The sequence below is a fragment of the Saimiri boliviensis genome, chromosome 1, assembly GCF_048565385.1.
Source record: "Saimiri boliviensis isolate mSaiBol1 chromosome 1, mSaiBol1.pri, whole genome shotgun sequence".
NCBI classification, from domain to species: Eukaryota; Metazoa; Chordata; class Mammalia; order Primates; family Cebidae; genus Saimiri; species Saimiri boliviensis.
This window is the reverse complement of record NC_133449.1, coordinates 62,471,879-62,498,259: the sequence shown is the minus strand read 5'-3', so window position 1 is coordinate 62,498,259 and position 26,381 is coordinate 62,471,879. Positions and strand designations below refer to the sequence as shown.

At 42.6% G+C, this 26,381-nt stretch overlaps 1 protein-coding gene across 5 annotated transcripts in view; it reads right to left on the bottom strand.

Moving 5' to 3' along the window:
* The window catches only part of EVA1A (eva-1 homolog A, regulator of programmed cell death), a 74,870-nt gene that overhangs the window by 33,428 nt on the left and 15,061 nt on the right, over positions 1 to 26,381 (bottom strand). The window lies entirely within an intron of this gene.

Genomic DNA, 26,381 nt, shown 5'->3' with positions numbered 1-26,381 from the left:
GATAAAGATCCTATCAGTAGATAGAATAATGTATTTGTGTAAAATTTAATAAAAATTCATGATTTAACCAAGGAAAGACTTATTACAGTGAAGCTCTCTATGAATCTTCCAAATGCCTTTCTTTGGCTATCAAAGTGTCCAAATATTCTTCTAATATTCTGCCTATGATATTGCAATTAGAACTGAGTGTTCCCTGGTATGTACACCCCCATAAAGGAGACTATCACATTACATAGTGTTCAGGGGGCAATAATCTCATTATCCCTTTAGCTATCTGGGGAGAGGTGTGCTGTCAGGATCAGAGAAGTTTCTGGTAAGAACAGTTCATCTCTGATGATGTTGGCATCAGCCAGTAGAGGTTCTAAAACTTGCTTAGCCCCAGCTGGCTTCTCAGACACTGAAAGAAAAAAGCAGCAGCACAAAAACCATCACATACCCAGGAGATCACATCATACATTAGACCTAGTGTGTGTGTGAACCCAGCAGAGAAGCTTTGGTGGGTAGTGTCTGGATCCTCAGAAGGATTAATACCATTTCCAGAGAGGATAAAGCCCACTGACAGAGTTTAATCTGGAATTTAGACTAGACAGCCAGATAAACCAACCTCCCAAGGTCATAGCAGAAAGGATACAAGAGGTAAAAGGTCAAAGAAACATGCTTCCTCTCTACTCCTGTCAGCCAAAATCCACAAAACAGCTAGTGTGGGATGTGCCAATCTGGTCCCTCATAAGTGAAGATTGCAGGCCAGCCTCTCTGTAACAGGAAGGGAGGAAAATCTGTTTCCTTCTAGCAATGCCCAGATAGGCCATGAAATGAAGTCTCACACAGCTCGTAGGCACTAGAATCCTGGAAATGCTGATATGTAGATTCCTACAGCCTGTGCCCGCCATGAACCATCAAGGCCTCTGCTCAGCCCAGCTAGGAAAGCTCTTCTCTGTGTCCAGCTTCACACAGAAGCCTGCAGAAAGAATGAAATCTGTCATGGAGCTCCAAGCACCGAGCTGTCCCCACTTCACATGTGCATATTCATTCATTCATCATCACCACACCCTGCCAACTGCTGCAGCTTCTGACTTCTGCTTATTGATGACTTTATAGAGATGCATCTCAGCTTTTTCCCCAAAAAGGATTTGTGGCACCTCCGTATGTTAGTTTTACAGGCCAAGAAAATAAGGGCAAGAAAGTAAAGGAAATTTGAAGCATGGGAACAGTAACTGTCTACAGACTTATGTACCAAAGTGCAGAAGCCTGACTTTGAGGCCCATTGACCTTCCACTCTACACTTGTGAAAACCATCAAGGACTGACCCTAGGACAGTCACACGGAATCTGAAGAGCAAAATCTCAAATGGAAAAACAGTCCTCATATCACCGGCTGGGGCAAGGATACACATGGCCCCAGAGAAATAATTGATCCGAGAGAAACCCCGATTTTCTTTGTAGGCCTGATAAGCACCTAAGTATGACACATCTAACATGCCAGCCTGCCACACTTGGCTTCCATTGCCCCACCAATTTTTGCCTTCCACTCGTCACAGCAAATCATTTCCAGAGACATATCCTGGACCTTGTCATTGCCTGGAAAGGATTTACCTCTGAATTCTGGGCTGTGAACTCCTTAATGGCAGAGACCACGCCTTAATTCTTATCTTTATTCTCAGAGTTTCCACAATAAATGCACAGAGCTAGTTCTCAGGGGCTGTTTGCTGGATGAATAGACTCACACTGAGAAATCTCACTGTCCAATCAGTGATCCTACCTCTGTGATATGGTTTGGCTGTGTCCCCACCCAAATTTCATCTTATAATTTCCATAATTGGAAAGTGTCCTGGGAGGGACTCAGCAGGGGGTAATTGAATCACGGGACAGTTACCCCCATGCTTCTGTTCTCCTGATAGTGAGTGAGTTCTCATGAGATCTGATTGTTTTATAAGGGTTGTTTCCCACTTTTGCTCAGCACTTCTCCTTGATGCTTCCCTGTGAAAAAGGACGTGTTTGCTTCCCTTTCTACCATGATTGTAAATTTCCTAAGGCTTCCCATGCCATACAGAACTGTGAGTCAATTAAACCTCTTTTCTTTATAAATTACCCAGTCACAGGCATATCTTTATTAGCAGTGTGACAAAACTGCTATACACTCTCAGTACCTGAATCAAAGTAGATGTGCTCCCCAAGCTCTCTGAGCTTCTATCTTCTCATCCCCTCCATGCTCATTCAGTTTATCACTCTTATCCTAGATACATCTTTTCTTTGCACAGCCTGGCTACTACAGCTATACCACATGCCGCTCTCACCAGGACCCTTCTGCTGCCCTCTCCCTACCCTCAAGCCTAACTTTCAAAGCACTCCAACCCTCATCTGCCTGCTCTCCTCCTTATAGGCTATGCTTCTGAAGAAGTAATAATTACATTGCAAATGTCAGGTTTACAAACTCAATCAATTGAGGCCCCCAGTGCTGCTAGGAAAACCTACATGTATATCCCTGACATCTTACTTTCTCACGTTCTCATTCCCCAGAGAAAATATACCAAATCTCTACCTCCTCTTTCAATCTCATTTCTCTATTCTCATCTCTCTCAATCTTCTCAGCTTTCCAGAGAAATAGAGGGCACCCTACATGAACTCTAACTTCCCTCCCTTCCATTTCATTCTGACCTTCCTTCCTCCTATCTCTAAGGAGTTCTCACCTGTCCTTTCAATTAAATTATTTTCTCCTTCTTCCTACAGGACACAGTTTCATTAATGAATGACTCTTCTTTCACTTTCCCTTTTCTGGCTGATCTCCATCTCTCTATATAAATAGGTAGGTAGATAGATGGATGAATAGATAGGTAAATAGATAAATAGATAATATGTATATATAGAGATTACATTATATATATAATTCTCTCTCAAAACTTCAGTCTTCCACTCTCTCCTCACCTTCTTGCCCCATATATAAATGCATATCTAAACACACATACATATATACATTCTATACTTATATACGATGTGTATATTTATGTATGCATGTATGTATATATGTATATGTACATGTACATCTATTGTTCTTTTACAAACATTTGCTCATTCTTTTCCAATCACCCTCTCAATCTCTCTATCTTTTGATCTACTGGCTTCTTTCTTTCTATCTACTATAAACTTACTTAATTTCCCCCACCCTTAAACAATCTTCCCTTTGCTCAGCCTCTGCTGTAGTTTCTTACCGGCCATTCTACTTCCCTTCACAGCCATACATCTTCATAGGAACTTATATTTCCTCTTTCCATTTCTTCCATCAGTCCATCCTTAGCCTAAAATATCTGGGTTCATATCCAACCTCTCTACCAAAACATTGTTGGTAAGGTGGCCACAGTAAAACAATCAGGTCTGTGCTTCTTACAATTGCTCCAGGATGGAGACTATGAGCTCCTGGCTATTGAGGGGGGTTTTGTGTCCCATACTTCTGCATTTGTGGTAGCTAGCACAGTTCCTGGCACATAAGTGCTTTAAAACAAATTCTGTCTCAGTGGTGGAAGTCAAGGTGTGTGGGGCTAAGATTGTCACAAGTGAGCCTTAAAACAGAATGAACAATGTCATCAATGACACCGATATAACTCCTAAGACCTCAAGAAAGATCTTCATCTTGATTTAAACGTAAGAGAACCAGGGTTAAGGAATGATATGGTCCTAGACAAGACTCACATAGTGGTGGCCACAGACTACAGGAATCCCAATGCCATTACAGCAGGGCTCTAACACAGAGCTTGAGGCCTTCACCTAGCCCTATGCAGAGGTCGGTAACAAGGATGGTTCACAAAAAGTTTCTAACTTTAACACACCATGATGCTGTTTAGTCTGAAGGCTGCCTACCATCCTATCCCAGGGCAGAACCTGCTTGTCTTAAATCAAAAAGTATTTATTAAGCCCCACTAGAACTGTTTACTTAGCAAGCAGTCTTCAGCTACTAAGGAACCGAGAATTCTCTGAAGGACGATCCACATCTTAATCACCTCTGTGCCCAATGACTAATTCATAGTGCTTCCTCTGAATGAATAAATCCAGAAATGAGCAAATGTGATCAGCGAGAAAGATTTACAATCTAGCTACCTATATTGCAAACAGAATCAAGTGTAAATGCAATGTAAATTAAGTGGAGAGTGGGAAAAGAATAATTAATTTCAATAATAAGGTAGCAATGGGGAAGACCCATAATGACTTCACAGAGAGGTAACATTCAAATTGAATGTTGAGCTACTGCATATTAACTACTGAGTATTAATTTAATAATGAATTATACTAATAGCCCGCATTTATGAAGACCTTCCTCTTCAACCAGGCAATTTGCTAAGTGCTATTTAATTTAAGTTTCATAACAATCCTACAAGGCAGATGCTATTATCCTTGTTTTTCAGTTGGGAAAACTGAGACATGGAGAGGTAAACTTGCCCCAGATCACCTAGCTAGAAAATAAGAAAGTTGGAATTTAAACGTAGGCAGTCCAACTCCAGTGCTCTTAATTTTAATCTGTACTTTGCTAGAGTAAAGAAAAGCACTGGAGACAGAAGGAAGAGCAGGAAGTAAAGTACATGGCACATCTTTAGTCCCGGGGCAAACGGATAGCCAGAGAAACTGAACAGAAGTCAAAGTTGCAAAGGCAAAGTTGGAATTGCATTTTGGTGGATCTTCAGTGCCTTTCAGAGGCTGGGCTTTATATTATGGACAGTAAGTAATATTAACAGGAGAGTGACATGGTCAGTTCTGCTTTGTAGGAAGAAAACACCGGCAGAAGTGCGGAGGATGTGTTAGAGAAGCCAGAGATGGTCTGAAAGACTTACTAGGAGTCCAACTCAGTAGTCCAGGAAAAACGTGCTGCACACCAGAAACCAAGGGGATGAAGTAGCTGAAGAAGCCAGCAACCCAGAAACCCAGCACAGCTGGTGTAGAAAAACAGACTCCCAACAAATACCTGCTCTCTCTAGCCAAAGGACCAGGAAAGAAGTGGTCTAGCAAGATGAAAAACTCTTAGATAATAGCCACTCTACTTCAGCCAAACACCATTTAAAAAAACAAAAAAAGTATAGCCTCACCCACACTCATACCAGCAAAGCCTGAGTGGATAGCCTAAACTTTCACCCTCAAGAAACTATAACAAGAAACTCTAACACCCTTGCCCAAGTGATGTCAGACAAGGTCCAAGGGTAGAGATGAAACTTTCATCTGAGACAGCTAGTAATGAGCCATCTTACCTGGCAATAACAATAGGGACTACATGAGAAGCCTGGACATCCAACCCCTCCTAGAAGTAACTAGATACCCCTCCCCCTCTCTACTGGGGTATGAGAGGCAGCCTAGTCAGGACTTTTATCACCACAAGTGGTTACAAGCCCCACATTGGTGGAGACCACATGGGATCCAGAACTCCCATCCCCATCCAGCAGTAATGAGGAGCCAATCAATTGATGCCTACACTAAGATGACAGGGATAATAGAATTATCTGGCAAAGATTTTTAGACAACCATGATTTTAAAAATACTTCAGCAAGCAATTATACCCATGTTTAAAACAAAGAAATTAAAAGCCTCAGCAAAGAAAAAGAAGTTCTCAGCAAATAAATAGAAGATATATTTAAAAAGTAGAATTTTATAATTAAAAAATACAATAACGTGTAGTGTGTGGAGACTCACATTGCGAACTTTTGCTCCAAGAACCACCACAGGAACATACTAGGGAAACTGAAAGAATTCACGGACCCTATGAAAGAAGTGGCTTGCCACTGCAAACTCCATGAAACAGCCAAAAAAACAGTCAGTGCCCAAAGTATGAGAGGAGGAAAATCTGCCGCTGAACACACATTCTCACTGGGGAACCTGGAAATCTAGATCATGGAAGGATTTAACTTTACCTAGAGCTGAAATGAATTTAGAGAGCTAAGCAAAATATAAAAGAAAAGCAGCAGCAGGAAGTACCTGTATGGACTCCTGGTGCCCAGGAAAGCCCAGGGAAGCAATTTCTGACTTTATCTCACAGGGTTCCTTGGGGAAGGCAGCCGGTGGAATTGGGGAAGGGCCACAGGGAGAAGGAGACTCCCAGTTGAACTTTGTAATAATTTTGATCAAGTACAAATTTTCCTGGGCAGAATCTGGGGGGTGGGGACAAATGGGAAGTGCAGATATGAGCTCAGAACCTGCAGCAGTCAGGGAGAGGTGAGGCCTGAAAGCCCTACTTGCTTTCTCAGCAGGGAAGCTTGCAGCCTGGGGCAAGATCTCAGCCCTGTGCATCAGAGGTCTATATATAATTTCAGCTCTGTTGGCTGTTGGCAGGACTGAGACGGGCCTTGCTGGCTGTGTGGAAGCTGGGTGTGGTATGTTACTGCTGGCTTTCCCCCACTTCCCTGGCAATCTGTATAAAGCAGTAGAAGCAGCCACAATCCCCCTTGGAACATAACTTCATTGGCCTGAGAACCACTGCCCCATCTCCTCCAGTGGTCTCAGCAAGCACCACCCAAGAAGAGTCTGAGCTCAGACATGTCTAGCCCTACTCCCACCTGATGGTCTTCTTCTACCCGCCTTGGTAGCTGAAGGCAAAAGTCAAAAACTTGTAGAAACTCTATAGCCCCACCCATTGCCTGAGAAACCCAAATACTTATCCAGGTGACCTTAGGGCAAGCTTGCATCTCCCAATACTACTGTAGCTGATGCTCTCTTGAAAGTATCACCTCCTAGCTGGAGGGCAACCAACTCAAGCCAGTACAGCAACTCATGACAGAACAACCCTGCTCCAAGAAAGGAGAAAACAACAGCTAATTTTACCACTGGTAGCGTCCTGAGTCTATGTGACAACTTCACTATAAGCATAACCAGCATTTATGAAAACCAATCCACTAAACCAAACTACAGTCAAGGACCCTCACAGAATCCACTTCGTTCTCCTGCTGCCTCCACCAAAACAGGTGCTGGTATCCTTGGCAAAGAGAACTGAAGATAGATCACATCACAGGACTCTTTGAAGACACTCCCCAATACCAGCCTGAAGCATAGTAGCTCAGCTAACCCTAACCCTAACCTTAAATGTATATGCACCTAAGAATGGAAACCCGAAATTTATAAAACAATTACCACTTGACCTACAAAATGAGATAGACAGCAACACAATAATTGTGGGGAACTTCAATACCCCACTGACAGCCCTAGACAGGTCATCAAGACAGAATGTCAACAAAGAAACAACGGGCTTAAACTATAACCTAGAACAAATGGACTTAACAGATATTTACAGAATATTCTGCCCAACAACAGCAGAATATACATTCTGTTCATCAGCACATGGAACATTCTCCAAGATAGATTATATGATAGGCCACAAAACAAGTTTCAATTAATTTAGGAAAATCAAAATTATATCAAGTACTCTCTCGACCTCAGTGGAATAAAATTGGAAATCAAAGCCAAAAGGAACCCTCAAAACCATGAAAATATATGGAAATTAAATAATCTGCTCCTGAATTATCTTTGGGTCAATGAAATCAAGGTGGAAATTTAAAAATTCTTTGAACTAAATGATAATAATGACACAATCTATCAAAACCTCTAGGATACAGCAAAAATGGTGCTAAAAGGAAAGTTCACAGCATTAAATGCCTACATCAAAAAGTCTGAAAGAGCACAAATAGACAATCTAAGGCAGGCGTCCCCAAACTACAGCCCGTGGGCCGCATGCTGCCCCCTGAGGACATTTATCCGGCCCCCCTGCCGCACTTCAGGAAGGGGCACCTCTTTCATTGGTGGTCACTGAGAGGAGAACAGTATGTGGCGGCCCTCCAACAGTCTGAAGGACAGTGAACTGGCCCCCTGTGTAAAAAGTTTGGGGATGCCTGATCTAAGGTCATACCTCAGAGAAACAAGAACAAACCGAACCCCAAACCCAGGAGATGAAAAGAAAATAACAAGGATCACAGCAGAACTAAATGAAATTGAAACAAATAAATGAAAATTGTTAGATCATTAGTGAGATTAACCAAGAAAAGAAGAGAGAAGATCCAAATAAACTCAATTGGAAAAGAAACAGGAGATATTACAACTGATACCATAGAAATACGAGGTCATTCAAGGCTACTATAAACACCTTTATGCACACGGACTAGAAAATCTAGAGGGGATGGATAAATTCCTGGAAATATGAAGCCCTCCTAGATTAAACCAGGAAGAAATAGAAATTCTGAATAAATCAGTACCAAGTAGCAAAATTGAAACAGCAATAAAAAAGTTGCCAATAAAAATAAACATCCAGGACCAGACGGTTTGCAGTTGAATTCTATCAGGAATTCAAAGAATTGGCACCAATGTTGCTCAAACTATTCCAAAAGATAGAGAAAAAGGAATCCTTTCAAAATCATTCTATGAAGCCAGCATCAGCCTAATATCAAAATCAGGAAAAGACATAACAAAAAAAGAAAACTACAGACCAATGTGCCTGGTGAACATAGATGCAAAAACCCTCAACAAAATACTAGCTAACTGAATCCAATATCATATCAAAAAAATAATCTACCATGATCAAGTGGGTTTTATACCAGGGATGTAGGGGTTTAATGTTCACAAGCCAATAAATGTGATACACCACAGAAACAGAATTAAAAACAGAAATCATATGATCACCTCAATAGATGCAGAAAAACATTTGACAAAATCTGGCATCCCTTGATGCTAGATTTTGTTAACAAAATCAGCATAGCAGGGACATACCTTAAGGTAATAAAAGCCATCTATGACAAACCTACAGTAAACATTATACTGAATGGAGAAAAGTTAAAAACGCTCCCCCTGAGAACTGAAACAAGACAAGAATGCCCACTTTCACCACTTCAGTAAAACATAGCACTGGGAGTCCTAGCCAGAGCAATTAGACAGGACAAAGAAATAAAGGTCATCCAAATTGGTAAGGAGGAAGTCAAACTGTCATTGTTTGATGATGATATGATCATATACCTGGAAAACCCTAAAGACTCATCCAAAAAGCTCTTAGAACTGATAAATGAATTCAGTAAGGTTTCAGCATACAAAATCAATGTATATAAATCAACAGCACTGTAATAGTGACCAAGCTGAGAATCAAATCAAGAACTCAACCCCCTTTACAATAGCAGCAAAAGCAAAAATTAAGTACTTACAAAGTAACTAAATAAATAAATAAACCTAAAAAAGGGATGAAAGACCTTACAAGGAAAACTACAAAACACTGCTGAAAGAAATCATAGATGACACAACAAACAGAAAGGCATCTCATGCTCATGGTTAGGTAGAAACAATATTGTGAAAATGACCATACTGCCAAAAGTAACCTACAAATTAAATGCAATTTCCATCAAAATGTAATCATCATTCTTCACAGAACTAAAAAAAAAAAAAAAAAAAAAAAAAAAAAAATTCATACTGAATGAGCAAAGAGCCCACATAGCTAAAGTAATACTAAGCAAAAAGAGCAAATTTAAAGACATCATATTATGTGATTTCAAACTATACTGCAAGGCTATCATCACCAAAACAGCATGGCACTGGTATAAAAATAGACCAATGGAACTGAATATAGAACCCAGAAATAAAGCCAAATACTGATAGTCAACTGATCTTTGACAAAGCAAACAAAAGCATAAAGCAGGGAAAGGACATCCTATTCAACAAATGGTGCTGGGATAATTGGCAACTCACAGGTCTAAATCTCATGATAAAATGTGTTCTCCAGTGTTGCGTGGGACCTGGTAGGAGGTGTTTGGATCCTGGAGTTGAATCCCTTGTGAATAGCTTGGTTGCCCTTGTGGAAATGAGTGAGTTCTCATTCTATTAGTTCATGCAAGAGCTGACTGTTTAAAAGAGCCTAGCATCTCTCTTGCTCCTTCCTGTCATATAACATGCCTGCTGTCCCCTAGTCTTCCGCTATGAATAAAGGCTTCTTGAGGCCTCACCAGAAACCAAACAGATGCTGATGCCATGCTTGTACAGTATGCAGAATGATGAGCCAAATAAATATTTCTTCTTTATATTACCAAGTCTCAGATATTCCTTTTGCAAAACAGACTAATACATCTCTTAAAACTAGCAAGTTCAGCCAGGTGCAGTGGCTCACACCTGTAATCCCAGCACTTTGGGAGACTGAGGTGGGTGGATCACCTAAGGTCAGGAGTTTGAGACAAGCCTGACCAATACAGTAAAACCCCATCTCTACCAAAAATATTAAAATTAGCCAGGCATGGTGGTTTATGCCTGTAGTCCCAGCTACCCAGGCGGCTGAGACAGGAGAATTGCTTGAACCCAGGAGGTGGAGGTTGCAGTAAGCTGAGATTGAACCACTGCACTCCAGCCTGGGCAACAGAGCAAGACTTCAACCCACCAAAAAACAATAATAACAATATAATAAAACTAGTGAGTTTAGCAAGGTTGCAAGCAACACAAACTTACAAAAATCAACTGTATTTCTATATACTAAGAGTGAACACTAAAGTTAAAAAATGCAACACCATTTAGTGTTGCTTAAAGAATGAGATACAGGCCTAAAAGCTTGGGGCAGAGGCTCACACCTGTAATCCCAGCACTTTGGGAGGCCGAGGTGGGCAGATCACAAGGTTAGGAAATGGAGACCATCCTGGACAACATGGTGAAACCCCATCTCTACTAAAAACACAAAAACATTAGCTGGGCATGGTTACGTGCTCCTATAGTCCCAGCTACTTGGGAGGCTGAGACAGGAAAATCACTTGAACCTGGGAGGCGGAAGTTTGCAGTAAGCCGAGATGGTACCACTGCACTGCCTAATGACAGAGCGAGACTGTCTCAAAAAAAAAAAAAAAGGAATAAAATACAGTCCTGCACTACATTAATGTAGTTTTGGTCAATGACAGCATGTTATATAAATGAGATCCCCTTATGCCACCTTTTGGGATTGGGTACCTGAATATTTATAGAAGCTGTATTTGCAAGAGCCCAAAACTGGAAACAATTCATATGTCCTTCAAGGAGTAAATGTTTAAACAAACTGTGGTACATCTATATCATGCAATAATACTCAGAAATAAAAAAGAACAAACTGTTGGTACACAAGACAACCTGGATGAATCCCAGAGGATTATTTTGAATTAGAAAACCCAATCCCAAAAAGGTTGCATATTGTATAATATCATTTATACAACATTCCTGAAATGACAAAATTATAGAAACAGGGAAGAAATTAGTAGTTTTCAGGGGTTAAGGAAGGATTGAGGTGGAAAAAAAGTTATTAAGCTAACAAAAAGCAACATGAGAAATCCTTGTGATGTTGCAAATGTTCTATCTTGACTGTATCGATGTCAACATCCTGATTGTAACATTGTACTACAGTTTTTCACGATGTTATCATTGGGGCAACTAGTTAAATGGAACATGGGAACTCTGCATTATTTCTTATAATAGCATATAAATTTAAAATTATCTCCAAAAAAGTCTAATTAAAACTATGTTTTAATGCATAATCTTTAGAGTCCTTCTAAATCATAATCTGCACATTAAATTTGGAGAAATACTGATCTAAAAGTTCAACCTGGATATTAGGGGAAATATCCTCTTTCTCATTAGGAACAGCTGAAGGGAACAGAAAATGTTTAACTTTGGGAAATCTTGAAGAAAACTATGAGCGTTTTCTTTTTCCAGAATATGAAGTGATTATACAAAAGAAATTAAACTTGGTACGGTGCCAGGAAACAGAACACAGGCTGATGTACAAGAAAGCTCACCAGCTTCAGGATTAACCAAGCCTGGGTTTAAACCCAAACTCCACCATGCCCTATCTCTAAGACTAGACAAGTTAGTTAACCTCCCGGAGCTCCCGTTTCCTCATCTTTAAAACAAGGCTAATGATTGTCACCTCAATCCATCAATCAGCATCTAAGTAAAGAAATAGATATGGCTTTAATATTTGCCACAGAAGGAATTCAATGTAGCGAATTGGTAGCAGTGGTGAAGATAGATATGCAGGTAACAGGTGATAGAAAGGCTGATATTTGAAGATTACTGCAGTAGATAACAAAGTCAAGAGTATAAAGATCCTCTTAAGTTCACATAACCTTGCATACTTACTAAGGACCAGGAAAAATGGGAAAACTAAAAAATTAAATAATTGAGAAAAATAAAAAAATTAAGTTTGCATGACTTTAAAAAGATAAAATTAGTTGGAATAAGGTTCCCGGATGGGGTCATAAAGTAATCAGATATTAGCAACAGTGGGCAGTGGGTAATTGAAAGCATAAAGCTAGGAGGCAGTGCTGCCAGAGCCCAGGAGCCAGAGTCACCAGGAAGAATCAGGAACCATCGAAGACCCAAATAGAGGGAGCTGGAGCCATGGAGGAGATGCAGACACTGCTGGCAGGGATGATTGAACCCGGGAGAGAGGGAAGAAATACTCTGGTTTCCTCTTTTCACTACCTTCTAACCTTCCACGGGTCCAGCAACCTTCCTCTAGCATGAAGCCACAGATATGGAGCCTGGAAAAGGCAGTCTCCCGGATCAGCCCTGCTCTCAAGGGCAGAGCAGGAATCAGAAGATAGACATACCTAGATGTGGCACCCTCACAGGGTGTTTGTGAGGATGCAGGACTTGTAAGATAGCTGGTACAGAATAATGGGTGCTCAAGAAATGGTCATTTTTATTTTTGAGTGCCAATGTTGTGTGATAACATTTAGAGCCACATTTTCTCATCATTTCATATCTAAATAGCTGGAAGCACAAGCTGGGGCTCGTGCCACTAGATTTTGCCAATAGTACTTATTTTTTCCAAATGAGCAGCACATATGAGAAATGTGCAAAGCAGCCCTGTCCTAAAGTTTCATTGTATAAAGCAAACATTGAGTTTCCACAGCTGCTGGCTTCAGCCTACCCTGAGGAATCGTTTTCATGAAATATTAATCTCGGAGAAAGTCACACTGGGGTAAGCTCACACCGTAATTCAAGCAGCATGTGCAAAATTTATTTAATGTTTGGCTGGGCATGGTTTTAATTATGTGAAGTCTTCAGAATGAGAAGAAAGTGATTGAAGATGTTTAACTAAGTCAGTCATGGAGGCTGTGGACACTCCAAGACCCTTCTCCAACTTTGGTTTATTTCTGCAGTCCCCAAACTATAAACACAAAGGAAGCTCCATAGTGAATGGGTCTCACAAGATCTGATGGTTTTAAAAATGGGAGTTTCTCTGCATAAGCCCTCTCTCTGCCGGATGCCATCCATGTAAGATGTGACTTGCTTCTTCTTGCCTTTTGCCATGACTGTGAGGCCTCCCCAGCCATGTGGAACTGTAAGTCCAATAAACCTCTTTCTTCTGTAAATTGCCCAGTCTCTAGTATGTCTTTATCAGCAGCGTGAAAGCAGAGTAATACATGGTGCCAGGCTGAGTATTTGGAAACAGTGTTTTAAAAATGCCACTCATCTGTTCCAAAAATTGCCAAAAGATCCAGAGTGAAATTCAAACATAAGCCTGTAAATCAAAACACTTCATGAATTCTTCCCAACCTACCTTTCCAACACAGCCCAACACAAGGCACATAGAACCACTCTCTTCTCCATTCATTTTTCACTTGGTTCTACTTCTGGGTTTTGCTCTGCTTGGCATGTGCTTTCCTGCATCACTGCATTTCCGAGTCTTACCCATCCTTCAAAGTTCATGTCACATCACCTCCTGCAAGAACATTCTCTGATCCTCTCCTGCGTGCATAATCACTCCCTCTTTTGGACTCCAGCAACCCTGTGTGCTGCACTTTCACACTGAGTAAAAGTATGTGCTTTTCGTATGTTTCCACTGGGCTACAAACTCTTTGAAAATAAGGGCCTTACATCAGATTCACCCATCTTGAAGGAGACATAGGGAGACCCAAAAATTTTGAATTTTGCTGGTTTGTAGGAAATGTAATGAAGTTTGGGGGAAAAACTTTGGAAAGGTACGTTCGAATCATATTGTGACTCCAGGGTAAGAGTTAAAAGTGCTTGCGAGTCATCTGCAGAAGTATGAAGCTAGATGAGGCAATCCTGAGAAAAAAATAGCAAACGTGAAGGGAAGTGCCCATCCCTGGAGCCACAGGGAACATCAGCCTGCAAGTGCCCACTGGGAAAAAAATCATGGAGACTGGCAGGAAATGGCTATACAGAACAGAAGTCAATCACAACATCCGTATCACGCTGGGAATAAAAAGAATTTCAGCCCTGTTGGTCAGCCACTACATGCGCTTGAATAATTCTGACGGAATCCTGTATGGCTTTTTTTTCTGTAGAATTGCAAATAGGGAAGGGCATGCTGACAGACTTGTGGATCCTTAATTCAGGACATTTAAAAAGACCACTATTTGTCAACATTCTATTCCTAATCAGTGGGGCCTCCCAAGCTCAGTACACCTGAGGCATCTACAAACATGGAGAACTCACAGAAGTAATGCCTGACCAATGAATATACGAATGGGAACAAGGAGCATTTCTGGTCATCTGATTTGTTTCTGTGTTGGCCTCCCAGTCCCAAAAGCGACTTCTAAGGTCATTACAATTATTAAAACCAGAGAATAAGCACAGGGACCTGAGGAAGTCAGCAGGAGGCGAGTGGGTAAAAAAAACCCTGGACCTGGAAGTCTGGAAGCCCAGAGCAGTCCCCCGGCCCCACCCTGCAAGGAGCTGATGGGAAGAAAAATTCTAGGTGGCCAGTGTGGCAGCCTTCCGGGGTGGGACCTGTGTGGCGTCTTGGGGAGATGGGCAGCTTCTACCTGAGACCTTCCTGATCATTCCTCACCAGGGGGAGCTAGTCCTACAACCACATAGGACTGCCCTGTGTCAATTCAATTTAATTCAGCACAGACAAACTGCTGAGCTCCTGGGAGGTGAAAGCCCCGAGTTGGGCAGATGCTTACCTGATCAAAACAGGGAGGCCTTCCCAAGCCAACTCTGCTAAAGGTCCCACTTGAGACCACAATTTTCTTACACCTTATTCTAATACAATGAAGGTCAACTTATTCATTTCAAGGGTTCTAGAAATGTTTCATTCAAATTACATTTTTAAAAATATTTTTTAAATGGTAAACACAGACAAGAGTGTGATACCAAATGTGAACAATCATAGACCCCGGTGGTTTACATGAGCCACAGGTTATAATATACTCATGCCCACTTCAGAATAAAGGTTCTCCTGTTAAAACCATGAATATGTTTGAACATGTAGTTGTGTCATTAATTAGGAAAGCTGTAGATGCAAAAAGGTCTTTCAACAGTTCAGATCCATGCAAGTCTTCCTGATGCTGTAAAACTGGAGCAAGTACACTACCATTACCCTGGCCCCCTAGTGCCATTCCAAGAAGTCCCTACTTCCTTGGAATGTATCCCCTTATAAAGACATAATACTAAACTATACAGTAATATGTCACCACATAACATGTTGCATCATGACAAGTACTATTGGTAATATTAGTACTTATTTTAATCTTAGACTGGTTGGCAGACATTAAAACGTCTGAACAAGACTAACAGCAATGCAGGGCCACTGTATCACCGCTTCTCTTGTGGCCAGTAGTGTCAGCGATGAAACTGACAACTGAAGTTGGGCTCAAAATGCCAGATTAAATATGTTTTGCTGTGTTAAAGGCTTTAAGTGATCACCAGAGAGAAACAAACACTGAAGTTTCTGAAAAAACATTTAATAACATAGTTAACCTCTCATGATGATACAAAATAATTTTGGGAAGTATTTTCTGCCAAAGATACATGTTGGTGAATCTAAGCGAAAGAATCTGTTCCTTTCCATTAGACCTCTGATAATTAAACAATTGTTACAGAGTGTTAGTGAGTCACCATTATAACCAATTCTTCCTCTGTTTATCTTTCATGTTTCTAGATCATTGAAATCACAATAGCTTTAATCTGTATGGTACTGTTTAAAAGTGCTATAATATCCAATACCTAGTTGTTGCAATTATCCCCATGCTGTACAGCCAATATAAAATACGGGGGTGAACTTGATAGTGAGAATGCCATGAGGCTGCAACTGTCACCCAAAACTTTCAATTTCAAATTTTCATAACACTCTTGTTTTCATTAACTGTATGATAAAAACTAAATTTATCAAACATATATATACATATAAAACAAAATGTTGGTCTGCTCTGTTATACTCATTGATATTCCACATAAGATTTCATTTGAACAGTTTTAAATCTAAAAATTTTCCGAAAATCATTGTATCATTTAATATATAGAAGAAACTAAATATGAAGCAGGAGAAGATGTAAGAAACAGATCTTTTTGGCTAGAAAGGCAGAAGTAGACAAGGGTGAGAGCAAGTCAACTACAACTCCAGATATAAACTTGAGACTCAAAAACAATGCTTTTTGAATTGATCAATGAAGCATAGAGTGTCCCTTGCTCATGAAATTGGGAGAGGGAAACCTCTGGGACTGGAGAAACAGAGAAGGCCACAGAAGCAGTTTTGTTTTCCTGACGAAAACCATCTTCCTATAGGCTAGGCGTCCCCAAACTTTTTATACAGGGGGCCAGTTCACTGTCCCTCAGACCGTTGGAGGGCCACCACATACTGTGCTCCTCTCACTGACCACCAATGAAAGAGGTGCCCCTTCCTGAAGTGCGGCGGGGGGCTGGATAAATGGCCTCAGGGGGCCACATGCGGCCCGTAGGCCATAGTTTGGGGACGCCTGCTATAGGCAAATAAGAAGGCCTTTCTCTGTGGGAAGCAGGGCAGATCAAAGAGATGAAGGTCAGTGGGTAGCCCAATGTGGCCACTGATTGTTAGGGCCAGCATAGTTGAAGTGTCAGCACAACAGAAAGAAGGCCTTCAGCAGTGAGGTTTCTGGACTTGTGGTAGAGAAAAAGTGGTGAGCAGACATGCGATTCCAGGGGAGGAGGCTAAAGGGAAGGCAGAAGCAAAGAACAGGACACAGGAATCACTCATTCACTCATTAATTGACGAAGCTCCTATTAATACAGGCATTTTATTGGCCACTGCGGTTACAAAGATAAATAAGCCTCCGTCAGTGTCTTCTAGAGGGAGGAGAGGTTGTTACTAAGGGGAAACCCAAGGAGCCACAAGGATGGCAGAGGAAGGAGTCATAGGCAGCTTCCTGGAAAAGGTACCCCCAGAGATCAGTCTCGAAGAAAAAGTAAGAGTTAATCAAGCAGATTATAGCTGAGAATGGGGGAGGAGGAGCACCTCTTAAAGAGCATGTGTGGAGGAAGACACGATTTGAGAGAGAGAATTGTATAGCTGCGGAAGAGCAAGTGAATGCAAATGAGTCAGGCACAAAATGAAAGGAAGGGACAGTGAGGGAGGAAACTGTTGAGGAGGCTGGAGCCAGGTCATGGGAGGCCTGGTGTTTTCTGCAAGGGAACTCAGGCTCTTTCCTAGCAGCAATAGGGAGCCAATGAGGATGCTAAGCTGGGAACCTGCACTTACACTTCCCTATTCAATTTCTCCATACTATGTGCTCGTGTGGCCTCTCACAACCATTCACCCTAGCCATTCATCAAGAGCAGGAATTATTTTTTTTTTCATGTTTTCACCTTTACATCTTTGGAGTATAACATAGTCCCCAGAATGCAACAGGAACTCAGCGCTTACCTTTGTATGAAATGAATGAATGAGCAAAGTGCCAAGTAGGGAAAGAAGAGGCTGGGGGTCAAATGCGGTGAGTGAAGATGAGAGAACACTGTCAAATACAAATGCTAAGGACTTAGAACAGAAATCCATCTGAAGTGTAGCAATAAAAGTCTATGTAAATAGAAACAGAATCTTCATGGCCCAAGCAGTGTATATAGGAAATGGATGGAAAAACTGACCACAGATGAAGATACCCTGGAGAAGGAACTGGATTGGGATCCACTCAGTGATCTTGGTCAGAGGAAGCTCTTGAATTCTTCTTGGGAAACGACCATGTTAGGGATGGAATTGTGTCTTTCTCCCCTAAAAACACGAGAAAATCCTAATTTCTAACACCTCAAAATGTGTCCTTATTGGAAATAAGAGTCTTTGCAGATTTAATCAAATTAAGATAAAGGCAATAGGGTGGGCCTCAATCCAATAGAACTAGTGTTCTTACAAAAAGGAAATTTGGACAAAGACACACACACACACAGCAAAGACAACATGAAAAGACAGAGAAGACAGCCATCAATAGGCCAAGAAACACCTAAGACTATCAGAAGCCATGGGAGAACCCTGGGACAGATGGTTCCCTCGAGCCTTCAGAGAGGGCATGGCACTGCTGACATCTTAATTTTGGACTTCTGGCCTCCAGAACTGTGAGACAACACATTTCTATTATTCTAAGCCACCTATTTTGTGATACTTTATTAGAGGAACCCTAGGAAATGCATACTGGCTGGCAGTTAAACAGATTAACACTTGCAGCCGACTTTGGTATTTATCTTCCCTATGTGTATTCCCTTGTCCTCCTTGTGGGATGGGTCTTAGAAGGAACAGAGGGAAAAAAGGGAGCTGCACAGGCTCACAGATAGGGCTTCGTGCCACCCACTGGAAGTGGGGGAAAGATTCTGCTTCTCAGGAATGGTACAGGCTTTGACACAGACCTGGGTTAAATCTTAGCTCCACCATTCGCCAGCTATATAGCTTTAGGCAAATGACCTGCCATTTTCAAACTTCAGTTTGAAACAGGAAATACATCTTAACATTCTAAAGAATTCTTAATGCTTAACAAGAGATAATCTATGTAATGCACCAAGCACGATGTCTAGTGACCAGCAGGTGACCTCACAGATGTGCGCATGATTCTGAGTCATACACCCAGAATGCCCAAGATTTTTTTTCCTTCTCTGGAAGAATCAGTCCACTGAGCATTAAAGAAACAACTAGACATGTTCTCATCAGACTGGTCATGAAGTCCTGTCATTTTTCCTTGGAGCGTGCCACAGACCATTTCTCCCCATCGTCCCTTCCTTAAGTTCCCTGAATGAAAGCAACAGCTCCTGACTGGCTCCCTACCTCCATTCTCTCCCCATCCTCCAATTCAGCCTTCACAGAGCCACCCACCAGAATTATCACTCTAGAGCAGGACCGGTAGACTACTGCTCAGGGGTAAATCCAGCCCACTCCCTGTTTTTGTTTATAAAGTTTTATTGTCACATAGCAACACTCATTCGTTTGCATATTATCTATGGCTGCTTTTGCACTACAGTGGCAGAGCTGAACAGCTACGACAGACTGTAGGTCCACAAAGCTTAGAATACTTACTATCTGAGCCTTTACAGAAAAAGTGTGCCAGCCCCTTGGTAACTTGCCATTCCCTTCAGTGACTTGCTTCTCATACAAAACCTACACTGAGTAGTTGGCCCCTGCCTGTCTTTCCTGGCTCGTTTCTTTTTTATTTATTTTTGAGACAGGGTCTCATTCTGTCACTCAGGCTGGAATGCAGTGGCACAATCTTGGCCCACTGCAACCTCCACTTCTTGGGCTCAAGCGATTCTTCTACCTCAGCCTCCCAAGCAGCTGTGATTACAGGTGCATAACACCATACCTGGCTAGATTATTTTGGATTTTTAGTAGAGATGTGGTTTTGCCATGTTGGCCTGGCTTGTCTTGGACTCTTGGGCTCAAGCGATCTGCCTGCCTCAACCTCCCACGGTGCTGGGATTATAGGCTTAAGCTATGCTGTCCAGCCTCCTGGCTCATTTCTAGCCACTCCCCTGTGTCACCTGGCTGATTAAGAGTCCCCCCAGAACACTACGTGTTGCCTCCACCTGGAACACCACTACTCCTATCTGCATGAAAAATTTTCACATATTCTTCAAGATTATTTTTAAATGTCCCTTCCTTCTGAATCCTTCCAGCCCTATTCAAGGGTCAGGCACTCCTTCCTTAGAGCTGCCTTAGCAACCTGTGACATGCTTTCAATAGACAGCATGTTGTAGAGAGTAAATATGGGTCTACGGATCTTTCTCCTTCTCTAGACACCACCAACCTAAACCTCTCTCATTCCCCACTAGCGCATTCTGTTCTTGTCCAGGATAGAAGTTACCAGTTTGTAATCATCTTGTATTTTATCTGTGTATTTATTTCTTGAATGCCCATCCCGTAGTAACTGTGAGCCCTGAGAAGGCAGAAACTAAGACTGTAAGAATCACCATCACTTTACTGTCACCTAGGCTGGAGCAGCCATGTAGTAGTTCAAATTATTAAATAAGCTGATGATTGGCTAAATAAAAACTTTATACACACACACACACACACACACACACACACACACACACACACAGAATCAAATACAAGTGAAAGAGAATCTAATGTATCACAGCTGTTGCTTTATGGGCACACAGGGTACTGTTCCCTGTTGCTTTATGGGCACACAGGGTACTGCTTCCCAAACCCTTTTGTACCCTCCCACAACCCAGAAGGTTGGATGGGCAGAAGCAACACCGATAGCTTAGATGTGGATATCTGATGCATGTATACAGCCCTGTGCACACATTTGTGGGCATCAGTGTGGAACATGTACATAGGCCTTTTCCATGACAGAAAATTCACACCCTGTGGAATAGGAATAAAGCCAAGTAAAAGATTACGTAACTTCACTGAACCACATTTGTGTGGAACCATCTGGCATCCCAGCCATGCCTTTCTGGAGAAGCACTTCCTCCACTCCTTGTCTACTGAGGAAAGGTGGGGTGAGACACCCGCATCTTCTTCCCTCAAAGAAAGAGGCCCCTAAGAAGAGTGCCCTGTCTGTCCATCATACCCACACCCAGCCAAGGGACTCTGTACAAGCCCACATCCAAGTGAGAGACATGGCTGGGAAGAGACTAGGGAGGGGTCTGGCAGGGATGATTCTTCCTTGCATACTACAGTGTCCTACAGAACCTTCAAGCTGTCCTCCAGGAAACCTTCAAGCTGGAAATGTGACTCGTGAATGATGTACTGTTTACTTTTCCTGATACCTGTAGGCTCAAGATCAAGCAAATAATTCAGCTGAGCTGCTGCTTTGTGTAGGAAAAGAAAAACACCCTGAGGCCATTTCCTGCGTGGCCTTTTGGATTCAGATTGGTGCCCTTTGGGAGAGCCCTTTCCATAAAGGCCCTCTGTGAAGGTGTCTGTGTTTCACTGAGATGTTTCCAAGAAGAGCAAGGATGCCATTTCAAGCAAGGCAAATCTATGCAGTTGGCAGCCGAACCCTAATTCCAGCCCTGGGCCTCAGGGATGTCAACACCATGAACATGAACCAAGGCAAAGCTGAATTTCTTGTTTAAGTCAAGCTTTTAACCCTCTACGATATCTGTCTCTGGTATGAACAAAAGAATCTTACATATGAAAACAGATTGTCTTTGCCCCTAGACAAAAACATCTTCTGGGATGGCTTCTGGGAGGCTCTGGGATGCAGCCTCTAAGCCTGGTAACAAAGCATTCACAGGAAATGCCAGTATTTTTCCATTATTAAGAACTTATATGACAGCGGTCAAATCCTGTAGGGTCATTCCAAGCAGAGGATTGTCACTCCAGCAAATCATACAATAGACCTTCCAATTCCTACAAGATCTAAACAGCTCTCTGTCTCCACTCATAGATTTGCCTTCATCCCCAACTACCTTTCCATTTGCTCAGAGAAGCACGTGTCTCTTGTCCAGCACAAAGCTAGTGTCTCCTCCCCACAACCCCATCATGCTCTAGGTCCTCTTCCTTCCTCCTAAAACGTTGGAGGAATATGGACACTCTTACCTCCAGGTATCTACACAGCAGATACCAATTCCCCATGCCTGACATGGAGCTTCAGCATGTCATGCTCTCTTGGAGAATACTTTGAAGGCAAATTCCGTGGATGATATAGTGAATGCACCCGAATTTAACATGGTCCGGACTTAACAACAAGTGATAAGTCACCATTGGGCATTGTGAAGAAAATTTTCTTTGCTCCACCTGATAAAAGGTGACTACTTGAAACACCTACCCAGAACTTTTTAAATGATGTCCAACTATCAACATGGAAGCCATCCAGAATATGGAGAGAAATACTAGAAATCTGTGTGGAAAAGAAAAGCAAACATGGAAACACCTCTCCTAGCATGCATGGTCCATTTGTGGCCACTCTATAAATATGTGCTGGTCTTTTCCATCTTTAAAACACTGCCTCTACCTAATACCTCTAGCTGCTGTCTTTTCTCTCGTTACGTTCATAGGCAAGCTTTAGTTGATCGAGTTTAGTATGTCCACTTCTTCACCTCACATTTGTTCATCAGCCCCCCTCATCTGTCAGACTCCCCTCACCAAGTCGTCAATAGCTTCAGAATTTCCAAATCCATGGACATTTCAGATCTCTCATTCTTCTGTATCATGTGAAGCTGTTGATCCCCGTCTCCTGAAAACTCTCCTTTTGTGCACCCCAGTCTTCCATTTCCTCCTGCCTCTCTGCACATTCCCTTCCCTGTTGACTTCTCTGGGTACTCTCCTTCCTTCCCTGAGGTCAGTGATGTACATTAGGACCTCTACTCCCAGAAACAGTCTGATACAGGCCTGGCATCCTGATAGCTGATTGAAAATAGTAGGTCAATGACCTATAGTTGTTTGGCCTTCGTCAAATTACTTACCATCTTAGTGCCTAGGTTTACTCAGCTATAAAGTAAGTAAAATAATTGTTGTCCTTCCTAACAATGGTTGTCAAGAGAATTAATGCACATAAAGTGTTTAGAACATACAGTGCACACTCAATAAACGTTAGCTATTATAATTCCTCTTCCCATACTCCATAACTCTCCATAATCAACTGATCCACAGCATGACTGCACTACCTTTTGTTAAAGTTTGCTTCTGGGCCAGGCACAGTAGCTCATGCCTGTAATTCTGGTGCTTTGGGGGACTGAGGCAGGAGGATCACTTGAGGCCAGGAGTTCAAAACCAGCCTGGTCAACATAGTGAGACCCTGCTCTACAAAAAGTTTTACAAATTAGCTGGACACGGTGGGATATGACTGTAGTCCCAGCTACTCAGGAAGCTGAAACAGGAGGATCACCTGAGCCCAGGGGTTTAAGTTCAAGACTGCAGTGAGCTATGACTGTACTATTGCATGCCAGCTTGGTCACAAAGTGAGATCCTGTCTCTTAACAACTAAAAAAGTTAGAATTCTTGTAAATCTTTAAGATTTCTCTCCTGAATAGCAAACCTACAGAACATCTGCCCACTAGACATCTCTCCCTAACTCTCTTAATACCTCAAACTCAGCATATCTGAAACTGGGCTCATCAGCCTTCCTATAAATGCTGCTCCCTCCTCCCTGTCCCTTCTCTCTCCTAATGAATAGCTTCACTATCCTTCCCACTGGCTTCCAGGCCAAAATGTCAGAATCATCCTAGACTCCTGCCCCTCCCTTACTCCCCCATTCAGTCAGTCACCAAATCATGTCAACTTTATTGCCAAAGGATTTCCTGAGTCTGCCCAATTATCCACCCCAATTAACAGTGTCTTATTAGGACCCCATTATTTCTCACCTAGATGATAGTAAGTCACAATAATATTAAAAATAATACTGGCCACTAGTATGACATACCAAATACAAATAACCCACTTTAGTAGACACTTCACATACTTCTTTGTACGTAACCATGATCGCCATGCACACCATCCATAAGGGAGAAGTAGAGTCCTCTGTTTTCAGGTAAGACAGAAGCTTGGAGACATTTACTAAATAGCCCATTACAAGAAGTCATTGTGTGGCTGGGAAAGAGATTGAGATGTATCTGACTCCAAACCCCAGGCTTTTTCAACCCCTAAACAGCAATGACATGCTAACTGGTCTTCTTGCCACCTATCTTATTCTTCTCCAATATTTACTCTATTGTCAGAATAGCATTAGAACAAAACTTTGACCCAGTCTCTCCTCTGTGTGAAATCCTGCAGTAGCTCCCCACTATCTTCAAAGTAAAATTCCAATTCTCTAGCAAAGTTCTTCCAGATGTGGTTACCTTGCCCCTTCACAGACTTACTTCCTTTGTCCCCAAACATGCCTATCTGCCTTCCTTTCTTGGAACAGCCCTGGCCTGCTCACCTGGACATGCCAGACTTCTCACTGACCCATCTGCCTAAGCTCTACTTCTCCTCTCATCTGAGAGGAGCTGGATGCTTTAGCTCAGCTCCTTTGATGCATGTCACCTTGGACTCACCTGCTCTCTAAGCTGAGTTTAGGTGTCCCTCTTGTGGGTGCACACAGCACCCTGTGATTGCCTCTAGTATGGCACGTTAGGGTAGTACAACATTCATTGATTGAGCATCTACCATATGCCAGAGTTTACGGTAGGCCATGGTGATTTGGGAATCAACAAGACACATGTCCTGCTTTCAGAGAACTTACTCTAACGAGAGATGGGCAGAAAAATGTTGCATTACTATCTCTGATTCCCTCATCTGGCTCTGCACTGGACTGCCAAGCTCCTTGGGTACAAAGAGTATCCTGTTCATCTCTGTTTCCAGGGTCTAGACCAGGCATCCCCAAACTTTTTACACAGGAGGCCAGTTCACTGTCCCTCAGACCATTGGAGGGCCGCCACATACTGTGTTCCTCTCACTGACCACCAATGAAAGACGTGCCCCTTCCTGAAGTGCGGCGGGGGGCCAGATAAATGGCCTCAGGGGGCCACATGCGGCCCGCGGGCTGTAGTTTGGGTACGCCTGGTCTAGACTGTGCCTGGCACACAAGGGTATCAGTGTGCGTTGGTGGCTTGAGCTGAGCAGACACATCAAGGACACCAAGCTGTCTCTTTGAGCACAAGAGCACACCCACAGGAACACTTTTACTTTCATGTGTCTTTTTCAGACTAAATGACCAAATCATTGTTTTCTGAAGTTCCACGAGATCCTACAGGGCACCCCACTTTGACATGCAGCAGAGTATAACATTGGAGAATGTCCGGGCCAACAATTCCTGCCCTGTATGACTGACCCACTAGGAGATTAAGGGACCAAGACCTCACAGCAAGTAAGTGGCATTGCTGACTCCCTTCCAGTGCTCATTCTGCGCACACTCAGGTTCATAGTCACATCTCAGCGCAAAAAAGGAGGATGCCACTGTCAGAGGTTGCTCAGCCAAGTGGCACTCAGGATGGGGGACCTCAGGAAAGAAATGCATGCTTCTTTAGTAAGAGGCCCTACCCGCCTCCTCCCATGGACTGCCACAGCCTGTCTTGTCTTGACAAGATGAGCGTGTTTGTGGAGGTGCTCGGAGAAAGACAGCTTAAGGCAGCCCTTTTGATCAAGGTCCCTTGCAGAAACAAGATCCCCTGAAGTCTGTTCCCTGCAGCTACCGCTGGCCCCATCTGAGTGACAAGGGCAGGATGGGGGAGGGCAAAAGGGGAGAGGCTTAAATTACAGCAGGTGTTGTGTAAAAAGTCCTTTTCCTTGTGAGTTTATGGTTGCTTCTCTACTAAGCAGCATTTCCCCCTCCTCTTACCATGGAGGGCAAAATGCAGGCTGCCTTGGTGATCAAAGAGGGGGTGAGAGGAAAAAGAGAGTTGCTGAATCCCAGAACAGAGAACGTCTAACTGCCCCCAGGCACAGCCTCAGACGCCAGGCTGAGGGGAAGGAAAGGGGCAAAAGCAGGGAGGAAATAAATGACCATTCCTATCCCAACCACAGGGGCCCACATTATTTCATGTGCTTTCTTGAAAACAGACTTTCTAAATGTATCTTTGATGATAACAACTCTTTGGAAACTGTCTGGGAGGAATAAAGGGCTCAGAGTCTGAGCCCTTTTAGCTGTGGGTGCGAACCTGATTCTTCCTCTACTACAGACCTCAGAGGGTGTTTGTCAGATCCATGCAATAAAGGCACCTAAAACCTTTAGCACAGTGCCTAGCACCCACCCCAGGTTACAACTGATCTCTAGGAACCACTCCTGGGACAACTTCCCTGGAAGAAAGATGGTTTCCAGAAGAGAGCATTCTTCTCTCTGTCTCCATTCCCTGATCCCTGGCTGGATGAATTCTTCCCCTGCACTGTATCTCCTCTGTCATGGCACTAATTCACCATACTGTGTGGGCTGTTTTCTTGTCTACCTCTTCCTTCAGACCATGAACATCTTGAGGGGTAGGAATACGACTTCCATGCTAGGGCATTCTTTCACTCATCTATCACTTACTAAGTGCCTCCTATGTGCCAGGGGGTCACTAAGTGGTGAATAAATGAGTAAAGCCTAAGGATGATCTATCGAAGGACCTACATCAATTGTCTAATCAATAAACATATGCACCCATCATCTGTGGGGAGCTCAATGCAACCAGAACATGAAAACAGCTTTGGGCTCAAAGAAAGACTGCAAATGAGGCTACAATTTTTAGGAAAGGTATCAATCCTAATAGCTGTTGATCTGCTGGATCACAGGCTGGATTTTATGTGAAACAGACTTTAGC